Raw genomic sequence first — 11,671 nt, 5'->3', positions numbered from 1 at the left:
CACACACACACACACACACACACACACACACACACACACACACACACACACACACAATAACAACAACAACAATCACCATCACAACCACCACCACCAAACGTCATCACCAGTATCACTAAGCATTGCCATCACCACCACCACCAACACAATTACATTTATCATCACACTCACAGCCACAATCACCATCACCACCAACAACAAATACCACCACTACCACTTCCATCACCACTATCACCGTCACCACCACCACCACCACTACCACCACCACAAGCTGTAACAAGCGAGCTATCTCAAAAGTTTCTGCCTTGTGTGGTAAAAAATGCAGCCTTACAGCCTTCCGTCGACAAAATGTCTCCTAATCATATTCATTTTAGACTAAATTGCCCCGTCTTTACCCCTCCCTTCCTCCCTCCCTCCCTCCCTTCCACTCTCTCTCTCTCTCTTTCTCCCTTCCCTTTCCCTCTCCCTCCATCTCTCCTCGTCCCTGTCTCCCTCCATCCATCGGTCCCTCCCTTCCACAATTTGGCCTAACCCCCACCCCCCAAATTGTCTCAGCACGCCGAGGATGTTGACGCTTCTTCCACGATGCCAATATCGACACTTCCACAACATTTGCTTGCGTTCCTTCCCGGTAGAGGACCCGCGGCGTGGTGCACTAGTGGCTTCGAGTGCTCCGCCAGGCAAGGGCACGAGACAGCCGCCCAGTCCAGGCCAGCGGAGGATGTGCGTTTGTGAGTCAGGAGAGAGAAAATGTGGTAAGATGCTGCCCACCAGGGATACATCTGCCAACTTTACGGGTAATTCTCTCTCTCTCTCTCTCTCTCTCTCTCTCTCTCTCAAACCATTCCTTCCTCGACCTTTCCTTTTCGCTCTCCCTTTATGGTTGTCATTTTCCTCCTCCTCCTCCTCCTCCTCCTTCCCTCCTTTATTTCTGTTTCTTCCTCTTCCCTTTTTCCTTCGCCTCCTCCTTTGATTTTAACACCACCACCAAAACCACCACCACCACCACCACCACTACCACGACCAACACCACCACTATCTTCACCTCCTCCTCCTCCTCCTCCTCCGTCTTCGCCTCCTCCGCCGCCTCCGCCAGAGCCAGCGTCGCCGCTGTCCCTTCCCCGGCAAGATTTCTGTCTCGTCACGAGTGTCTGGAAATGTGGAGTTAAGGTAGATCGTTTTTTCCTCGCGGCCAAGGTCGACTTATCTCTCACAGATGAGTAGCGGCCGCCTCCAGCCCTCCCATGGCCTCCATATATCCTGCAGCGTTCACTTGTCTCTCTGTTGACACCCGCAGTGACCTTCCACACGCACGTTGACGATCCATTTTGAAAAGGAAGCAAGACGGTGAGGCACTCTGCCAGCTGCGTATTGCTTAGGGATGCATCTGCGATTTGGGGGATGATTTCAAACCGATTTAGCTGTCCAGCAGGGTTGCCATAGCTCCTTTCCGCTTCCCACAGTATCCAGTCGCCTGAGAAGGAAAGAAGGAGAGCAGTAGAAGCCTGTGAGACGCAGCGTCGCCCAGAATGTAGTGGTCAGCGACGTGTGTCATGTGATCGCGGAACAAGACCAGGAATGAAAATTGTCTCGTCCAATAGTTATGGCGGAGGTCATATATTATTTCAGTTCCGTGTGGCTCCTTCCCATTTCTTTACACTCGCCTGGCGTGCCACTCCCGCTTCGACCCCGCGCCGTCAGGTGTGTCGCACGTCTGGGTGCTGGCGGTTAGAATGGTCGCTAGTCAAGGGTCCGTCAACCGCAGAGCCTCCGGGCGGCGGCGTGATGCAGGAAAGGGCGCCATCACGTCGTCACCACCACCTTAAAATCCAGCGGCCGAACTAAACATTTCTAAAACGTCGGTGGCCGCTCCGCCTAATACCGTCCAATCGGCGGGCCCAAATTACTGTGGAAATTATGATTATTTGAGTAATTTGTGCCGGTGATGATGCTCAGGGAGTCTGGGAGGCTGCATCTCAGTCATGTGTGTGCAGCTCCGACACCGAGAAGGCTCTCCCGCCCTCTCTGCCTCCTGTACCAGCTGGCACTCACTCCAGGCACTCACACAGGCACTCGGCCAAGCCACAGCTATTCTGCATATTTACGAGTAATGAGTCACTCGTCACCAGCCATCCGGATGAATGAGCACCGCCACTTCCCCTGCTGACGGCGGGGCGACGAGACCGGACCGCCGCACCAGCCTGGAGTATATTGACAGCTGGCGGATCACGGAAAAGAATGTTAAGATTCCCATTTTCCAAGCAATAATGAAGAGTTCCATTTCCTACGCGAGAGGTGATCGTGAGTGAGTGGTGATGGAAGACATTACTTGTGCTGTGATTAATTCAGTGAACTTGGGTAGCTTATGGTGGTGACGAAAAAAAAAAAAAAAGTCATGTTTGCGAAAGCACGCGAGAACTGGACCTTCGAGCAGTGTGCGACTACATTTTGTGTGCCTTCAGTGGCGCCGCAGGGCGTGTGTAGCCTGAGACTAATCGCGTGGGAGGACGTAGTGATGTAGAGGAGGCATCTATGAGCAAAAAAGCAGTAACAAGACCATGCCTTAGAACTCTCGGTGCTATAAACAGTGGTGCTCGTGTGCTGTGAAAGGAGTACATATTCTTTTTACTAAACAGACTTTATACTAAAAGAAAAAAAATGCTATAAATTTTTAATACCATGACAGATTGTGAGTTGAATTGTGACGGGTGCATTTGTATGGCTGCGTTGCGGCGGGAATGTCAGCGTGCATGGCGATTCGTGCCGCGGATATTCATGCACGGGTGTACGGGAATGCAGGGTCGTTGCCTGTTTGTGATTGCATGAGCTGCCAGGGAAAACTTCACGATAACTGGCTTTGTGAGGATTAATTGTCGAGATCAAAGCCAAGACAATGTTTGTGTTCTGGAAGCATGAGACACAAAGAACGACTAGAAAACAAAGGAAATTTAATTAAAATAAATACATAAAGATATTTAAAAAAAGACAAATGTGAAATAATGATAGAAATTTGAATTTTTTTCTCTCTTTCTCTCTCTCTCTCTCTCTCTCTCTCTCTCTCTCTCTCTCTCTCTCTCTCTCTCTCTCTCTCTCTCTCTCTCTCTCTCTCTCTCTCTCTCTCTCTCTCTCTCTCTCTCTCTCTCTCTCTCTCTCTCTCTCTCCTCTGATAGGTTGGTGGTGATCAGCAGAACCAAGGCGTGCAGGCGTCACCAGGAAACATTCAGAGGCTGATCTCTGGTGTGGCAAATAATCATTAGTTATGGAAGTGTGTCAGGAGAAAATGGAATGATGAAGACACAAAAGAAATCATCTCTACCATCGTGTTATATCAGAACCATAGCAATGAGTAAGAAATGGAAAAAAAAAAAAATCAAATGCTCGTGTACAAGAAAGACATCAAGAAAGTGTATATAGAAAATAACCATCAATAATGACAATGAGATAAGGAAGACAACAATTCAGAGTTACAATACCTTACTGCTTGAGAGCGAAGAATAACCGTGTGTGTGTGTGTGTGTGTGTGTGTGTGTGTGTGTGTGTGTGTGTGTGTGTGTGTGTGTGTGTGTGTGTGTATATATATATATATATATATATATATATATATATATATATATATATATATATATATATATATAGTTAATTTATTTTTCCGGTTTCGTCGAAGAATATATGAGTCTTATACCTTAAATTTATTCTCTCTCTCTCTCTCTCTCTCTCTCTCTCTCTCTCTCTAATATATGGATCATATTTTATCAGTCTGATAAAAATTCATGCTTCTGGCTTGGGAATGTTGATTCGCAAAATATTAAAATACTAATGAAGGTTTATTTAAGTTTCAGAGAAATGTTAGTACCCACATAAATATTATGCAACCTTTTACTGTAAGGAAAAACAAAACAAAAATAGTACAAAACATTTTGAAAACGTTAAAGTTTTTTTTTAAACATGCCGAAAAAATAATACTTGATTTTCCTTAACTTGCGTTGGTTGAAATATAATCGAATAGTTTTTACTACAAAGATTCAGAAGAAAAATGTAAAAAAAAAAAAAAAAATCCTACGAGTTTGTAAGGAAAAAAAAAAAAGTCAGAATTTATACCCACTCAACATCAAAATATTTCTTTCTCTGTGTACTAATGTACCAAGAAAATCAATGAAAATAGTGGAGATGTTAAGATGCAAACTGCCTCCACGTCTAGTCCTGAGAGCAGCCCGTGAGGCGTGGCGGTGCGAGGCGGCGCAGGGCGGCTCAGACCTGACCACCGCCGCTCTGGTTTTCTCGCTCTGAAGAATGTTAAGCTGGTCAGGTTAAGTGGTGAGACTGAATGATAATTGTAAGCGACTCTGTTTTGCGAGGCACATCGGAGTTGTGATCTCGTAACTGTCCGCCAAGCGAGACTTTTGCCACTAACTTCTGACACCATCTGTTGTACTTAGGCAATGGAGCAATCTCTTAATGGCGGTCAGGCGAACAAATGTGCGTCTGTATAGTCATCTAATACTTTCATCGATAAAAGAAGGTGTTTTGTAGAAATGATCAGGCGGGTAACAAACGCCTTGCCGGCTGGCGGTGCGCCGTCCTGACAGGTAAAACATTGATTGGGTGACACCGCGCGTCCGCCGGCTGCAGGAAGGCCGCGACACTGAATCACCGGATACTTGTTACATAAAATTGACAATATCCGATTACGCTCATCTGAGTGTTCGGTAATGATCACTTGAGGATCAAGTTATGTGTTCCGGACGGCCGCGGGCGGCGGACGGCGGCGTGGCGGCACATACATATATGGTCAAGTGTTGATGCATGTAGGAAATAGTGAGAAATGATTCCACGAAAAAAATAAAATAAAAAATACAAATACAAATGGTATCTCTCTCTCTCTCTCTCTCTCTCTCTCTCTCTCTCTCTCTTACAGATAGACAGATAGGAGGAGATAGATATGTAAAAATAGATACATGGATAGACAGGAAACACTTAATTGATAATCCGCATCATAAATGTTCCTTTTTTCTAGTACTTCGAAATACACCTGTAATGTGCACCTCGCACAGAGAGAGAGAGAGAGAGAGAGAGAGAGAGAGAGAGAGAGAGAGAGAGAGAGAGAGAGAGAGAGAGAGAGAGAGAGAGAGAGAGAGAGAGAGAGAGAGAGAGAGAGAATGATAAATTGCCAAAAGTAATTGATATCCAAAAAACAATTAGATTGATGGGTATTCGGTTCCTTCACTGGTCATTCTTGTCTTAAGATCGCTCAGTTACCACACCACCACCACCACCACCACCACCGCCGCCGCCGCCTACATCTCCGCCTCCGCCCCCGCCACAGTGCACTCGATACCATCGTGACTATTAATATTATCATCTTTATTGAAACTATTGTTAGCAGTTTTATTCATCACAACAGAAGGAGTTAAAGGAAGTTATTCTGAGAAGCGGCGATTCTACAGCCGTAGTAAAAGTCTTTCAAGTGAACAGATGCGGTCGGCCCACAGCCCACAACTCACAGCTCTTAGCCCACAGTCCATAATTATTTTCCTGGTCTAGACATCGAAGAATCAGCATTTGTTTAACACGCAGTCTTTGTTTTATAGCTTTTGTTTATCCCCAAATACTGGTGAAAATTTAGCAACAAGACATATTCATTTCTTATATAAACCGATTATCAATTGTAGTTTGAAAGCTCTTGTAGATGTTTTTAGACAATATATGGAGAGTGCTAGTACATTACTTAACAAGTTATTGAATCGTTACTATATTTTGGAACAAATAAATAATTACAGAGACGAAAATTAGTACAAAAGAAAGACTAAGGAAATTTTTGCATAAAACCAGGTCAAATCCCAGTTCATAAGACTTTCTTTCGAAAAGTACTTTTTTGTAATTTCAGGGAAGCAGAGGCTGCTGTGACACTACAAGAAGCACCTGAGCTGCAGCAAAAATCATCATTGTGAAGGACTAGAGAACACAAAGCAACACTATCGACACTTTCCTCGGTGACTGCGGCACCCACAGCGGTGGTGCTCGCTCTCCGAAATACTATGAGCCGTGGTGAGCCGTCCTGTTTAAATAGCTGAAGTGGCGGAGTGTGAGACAGTGAAACAACAAACATTTAAGACTGTATCTAAGCCTGCTGGTGTAAGAAGCGATGACATAAGATTCGGTAAACATTGGGAGAGACAAAGTAACTTCATGTTGCAAGAAATTAGAAAAAAGAAATTGGTAAAAAGAACCATGAAAAACTATAGTGAGATAAACACTGAGTGATATGAACATCCAGCGTGTGAAGCATTTGTAAAGGAATCAGTGCACATTATGTAGATTGGCTGCATACTGGAAACATCACGATTGTTGAAGTATAGCATCTAAGTGAAAAGCTTGTTTAGAAGTGTTGCAGAAGGAGCCTGTCTGCAGTGACTCCCTAGTGAAGATTTAAGAGCTATGATGGACACTGGGAAAGTCAGAATGAGTGATGATTTAAGGTGTTTAGGCAATGTGTACTCAGTAAGAATGTGAGGTGAAAATACAGTACACATAACAAGTACTAACTAACAGTGCACAGAAAGTCTATATATAACATATACGAATGATCGATAGCAAAAAGACTCCAAGAATAAAGGCTTATTGAAGAGAACTTTTAGACTAATTTAAAGGGCAAACCAAAACCATCCCATGTGAGGCGAAAATGTGACGTGGAAGAGTGCCCAGTGCATGTCTGGAAAGTGCTTTTGTGGTGTTGGATGTGGCGGTGGTGGTGGTGGTTGGTGGTGGTGACAGTGGTGGTGATGCAGATAGTGTGATCTCGATTGGTTTGTTCCTAATAAGACAAATGATACTGTGCCAAAGTATAGTGACATTACAACACACGAGAAGTAGGTGATATTATTATCAATAGTGCTACTACAACAATACTACTACTACTACTACTACTACTACTACTACTACTAACTACTACTACTATTACTACTACTTCTACTACTACTACTACTAAAACTACTACTATTACTACTAAAACTACCACCACTACTACTACTGCTACAACAACAACAAAACTACTACTACTGCTATTACGAAAATTATATTATTAGTATTACTTTTACCACTGAAACTATTATTTGTATTACTGCTATTGCTAATAACGAAAATGCAATAATAGTGGAGATAATGAAAAAAGAATCATGATAATAACAATGATCATATCTAGTAAAAATAATAATAATTATAATAATAATAGTAATAATAATAATAATAATAATAATAATAATAACAATAATAATAATAATAATAATAATAATAATAATAATAATAATAATAATAATAATAATAATAATAATAATAATAATAATAATAATAATAATAATAATAATAATAATAATAATAATAATAACTATTATTATTTTTATTATTGTCACTATTATTATTTTTATTATTATCATTATTATTATTATTATTATCATTATTATTATTATTATTATTATTATTATTATTATTATTATTATTATTATTATTATTATTATTATTATTATTATTATCATTATTATTATTTATTGTTATCACTGTTGTCATTATCATCATTATTACAATTATTCTGCCACTATCTTTTTTCTTCTTCCTGTAATATTTTCATTGCTGTTACTGTTATCATTATTATCAAAGTAATGAGGATAATAATAATAATAATAATAATAATAATAAAAATAATAGTAATAGTAATAATAATAACAACAACAATAATAATAATAATAATAATAATAATAATAATAATAATAATAATAATAATAATAATAATAATAATAATAATAATAATAATAACGAACCAATAATAGAAATAACATTATCATTATCATTGTTATTATTATTATTATTATTATTATTTTATTATTATTATCCTTTTTATCATTACTGTTATTACCATGATCATTTCTATTTTTATTCTTACTTTATTTCTGTATTATTGCGATAAAATTTCAACATACAAAATGGAACTACTCTGCTACATATAATATCAATAATATTTTCGATATTAGCATTAGTAGTGTTAGCATTATCAGCAGCAGCAGCAGCAGCAGTAGTGTCACAGGGCATCGCAGACTGTTAGCATCCCGCCAAGTATCTCAATCAGCGAGAGAGGCGTCGTGCAGTGTCCGCCGCGCCGTCCGGCCCGCTGTGGCTGGCGGCGGGGCGGGCGCGGCACCGCGACATATTGTGTGAGTGATGGATGGACGGCCGGGGCGTGAGGGGACGCCATAATGCCTCCTCGGGACCGACCTGTAGGTGGAGGCACATACATACCTCATGCGACACTATATCTTTCCACAGTCTGATTTCTCGAGGTTCAATTTGGTTCGCCCGCTACCCCGACGGAGTACCTTTGTCATGTTAAAATTGGCGAAGGGAGTATTAGCATTTTGGCGTTGGCTGGGAAATTATAGCGTGTGTTTGGGCACGGAAGCGTAACGTGTATCTGAACGTGCATCAATATTTCCTCTCGTGCACGTTTATGTGAGTTTCGACGAGGAAATATGAAGCAAAACCTATTGATATATTGTTTCAATATCCACACACACACACACATAACCCAGACAGAATGAATGAATTTGAATAGATCAAGTGCCAGGGGAATAAACCAGTCGTCTCTCTGATATGTTTATCGGGTTTAAAAGTTTTAGAGATAATATTCTGGAATACAAATCATACTGAGGTTCTTACATGTATTTTGCTTATTTTCCTTCTTCTTTTTCAACCCACGTCACGTTGATCGAATAAATATCACTCCTCGAATCTAAATATCTAAAACTCAGCCGAATTTAATATATTGCAAGAGTGCGACGGAGTATCTAAATAAAACTATTAGTAAATTTGGCTTCTGTCGCAATGTACATCACTCCTTCTAGAGACGCAGCGAGGAACACGAACGGAGGGAGAGAAAGTCAGAGGAAGGCATTGGTCTGTAGTCTAGTTTAATATGTACAGGGCGATTGTTTACCCTCAGAGGTGGGAGTGGTGGGCAGGGGCGTCGCGACAATGTGTATGCACCCCGCCCGCCACCACCCTCTCTCTCTCTCTCTCTCTCTCTCTCTCTCTCTCTCTCAAAGGCCTCCCATTCTTTCTTCTTATATGAAATGCAAAGCGACAAAAACAACATTACTACTCTCTCTCTCTCTCTCTCTCTCTCTCTCTCTCTCTCTCTGTGTGTGTGTGTGTGTGTGTGTGTGTGTGTGTGTGTGTGTGTGTGTGTGTGTGTGTGTGTGTGTGTGTGTGTGTGTGTGTGTGTGTACTTAGGCGTGCAGATATATGCGTGTGTACAATTGCATATGCTGAGCACGTTCACGACCAAGGAAGGAAGGAAGAAAGGAAGGCGGGAAAAAAAAAAAAAAAAAACAGAGAGAAAGAGAAAAAGACAAAGGCATAGTATAAGGGAAGACAGGAAGAGAGAGAGGAGAAAAAATATCATGAGAGAGAGAGAGAGACAAAAAAAATAAAAAAGAAGCATCAACAACAATGATTCCACGTCAAGATTCTTCGCTTCTCTTGGTGGACAAAAACTCATGTCGTGTGCTAGCAGGAGACAGTCACTTAGGAGGGAAACACACCAACCTCTTGTTTTATCCAGCGTTTTTTTCTTATCCTTCTTCTCTGTCGCTCTCCCTCTCCCTCTCTCTCTCCAGCAGCCGCGATTACTTACGGTTAGAATTCTGGGAAGCCGAGAGTGGTGGGTGGGATGTTTTCAGAGACGCTGGGCACATGGTACACAGCCAAAGGTGTTTCAATTCAATAACCTTACGGGGAAAATAATAGAAACGGACGTTATTCAGCCCTTTTCTCCTTGTAGCCGCTGTGTCTATAAGGTATTTGATTTGTATCCGGTTGAAAGTTGTCCTGCCGGATGCTCGGTTTAATTCAGCAGAGAGAGAGAGAGAGAGAGAGAGAGAGAGAGAGAGAGAGAGAGAGAGAGAGAGAGAGAGAGAGAGAGAGAGAGAGAGAGAGAGAGAGAGAGAGAGAGAGAGAGGATAAAAACTGGAGAAAAAAGAATGTTTTATGTATGAACCGTGAAAAATGGAGGAAAGGGATTATTTTAGGGGTGTGACGTTTGACCACGCTCTCGTAGTATTTCATTTGCTTGTTATTTTATGTCTCTGTTATTCCTTACGGCTGCTGCGGGAATCTACAAGCGTGCGAGTCGGCGGGGTCGTAAAGACAGTACTGGGGAGAGTCGCTAACGAGTCGGCGCGCAGATTAGACACGAGGACACACGCGAATACAGGTGCAAGTATAAAGAAATGATATCTACATGACTGAACGCCGCGCAAATTGTTCCAAAATAATCGACACGTCAATATGTAGAATGACACGGAACAATGCTTCGTGTGTACCCATTCCACACAGCTAATTATCTTTTAAATTCCTCTAAGACAATGAACAGGTGTTGTACAAGAGAACACGTGAACAAGTGGAAGGGGAAGAACATGAAATAATACTGCATCCATCACGCAGGTGGATTTCTTTCTATATAAGCACATAACAAAGAGAAACACGTGTAATTTCACATAACTGATCACAAATTGTCACAAGGCAGTTCACTCATGGAGCGGAAGAGAACAAGGGAACAGACCGGAAAGGGAAGAACGCAGAACAAAGCTAGGACTTTTAAGCACAAAAGATATATATATATATATATATATATATATATATATATATATATATATATATATATATATATATATATATATATATATATATATATATATATATATAAATATAATTCCAAGTAATTGAACACTTCCCCAATTGCTACAAAACAGTCGACTCGTGTGGCGGAAGAGAACACGGGAACAGATGGAAAGAGGAAGAACACGGAACAAAGATACGTTATCACCTAAAAATTCAAAGCACAATACAAAGAATCGGGAATAATTCTAAATAATTGAACACTTCCTAAATTACCCTGAAATTACTGACAGGTGCAATGGGAGAGAACACGAGAGCAGGTGGAGAGGGAAGAACACGGAACGAAACCACTACTTCTAGATATAACAAAAAACAAAGATCAAATACAACGCCAAACAACTGAACACTTCCTTACATTACCCTAAAACAACTGACAGGTGCGGCTGAAGAGAACACGGGAAACAGGTGGAAGGAGAACGAGGAACATTACAGCATCTATTACTTCGATGGACTTCTCAGCACACAATGCAGGTTATCAGGTAAGAGAGCATGAATGGATGAGGTGTTAATGGCCACGAACACCTGTACGAAACAATGGTCTTTAAATCACACACGTGGATTTAAAGGGAAGTAATAAAAGGAGTCAGGCGTGGATATTAGGTGTGAATGAGTGAATGAGTGAGGCGCTAATGGTCGCTGACACGTACGGCCAACACCTGCGTTACGTTATGGACTCAAATGGAAGCGCGTGTATATGAGAAGTGAACAGGTAAGCTGAATGGCTGAAGACTAGATGAATTTTCCTTGTAGTCTGTGAGAGTTGCTGTCGTGAGGTATGGACGATGTGTGTTCCTGTTTGTGATTTTTTTTCTGCCTTTTGAATTTTTTAGATAGGAAATTGTGATGTGATGTGATGCAATATGCGGCCATATTCAGAAAAGCCTTGCTTTCTCACCACGGCAAGTTTTCAAGTCTCCAGAAACGACTAGCAGGGTTTTCAAGACAGTTT

At 41.3% G+C, this 11,671-nt stretch overlaps 1 long non-coding RNA gene across 1 annotated transcript; it reads left to right on the top strand.

Annotated features, from left to right (window-relative positions):
- The first annotated feature begins 1,019 nt into the window (after window positions 1-1,019).
- Window positions 1,020-6,223, top strand: LOC123520858. The gene is made up of 2 exons (XR_006679400.1): window positions 1,020-2,305; window positions 5,885-6,223. It is a non-coding gene; the product is annotated as an uncharacterized LOC123520858 (long non-coding RNA).
- Window positions 6,224-11,671: the final 5,448 nt, after the last annotated feature.

This window comes from Portunus trituberculatus, chromosome 47, assembly GCF_017591435.1.
Source record: "Portunus trituberculatus isolate SZX2019 chromosome 47, ASM1759143v1, whole genome shotgun sequence".
NCBI lineage: Eukaryota > Metazoa > Arthropoda > Malacostraca > Decapoda > Portunidae > Portunus > Portunus trituberculatus.
This window is presented reverse-complemented; position numbering and strand designations above follow the sequence as displayed.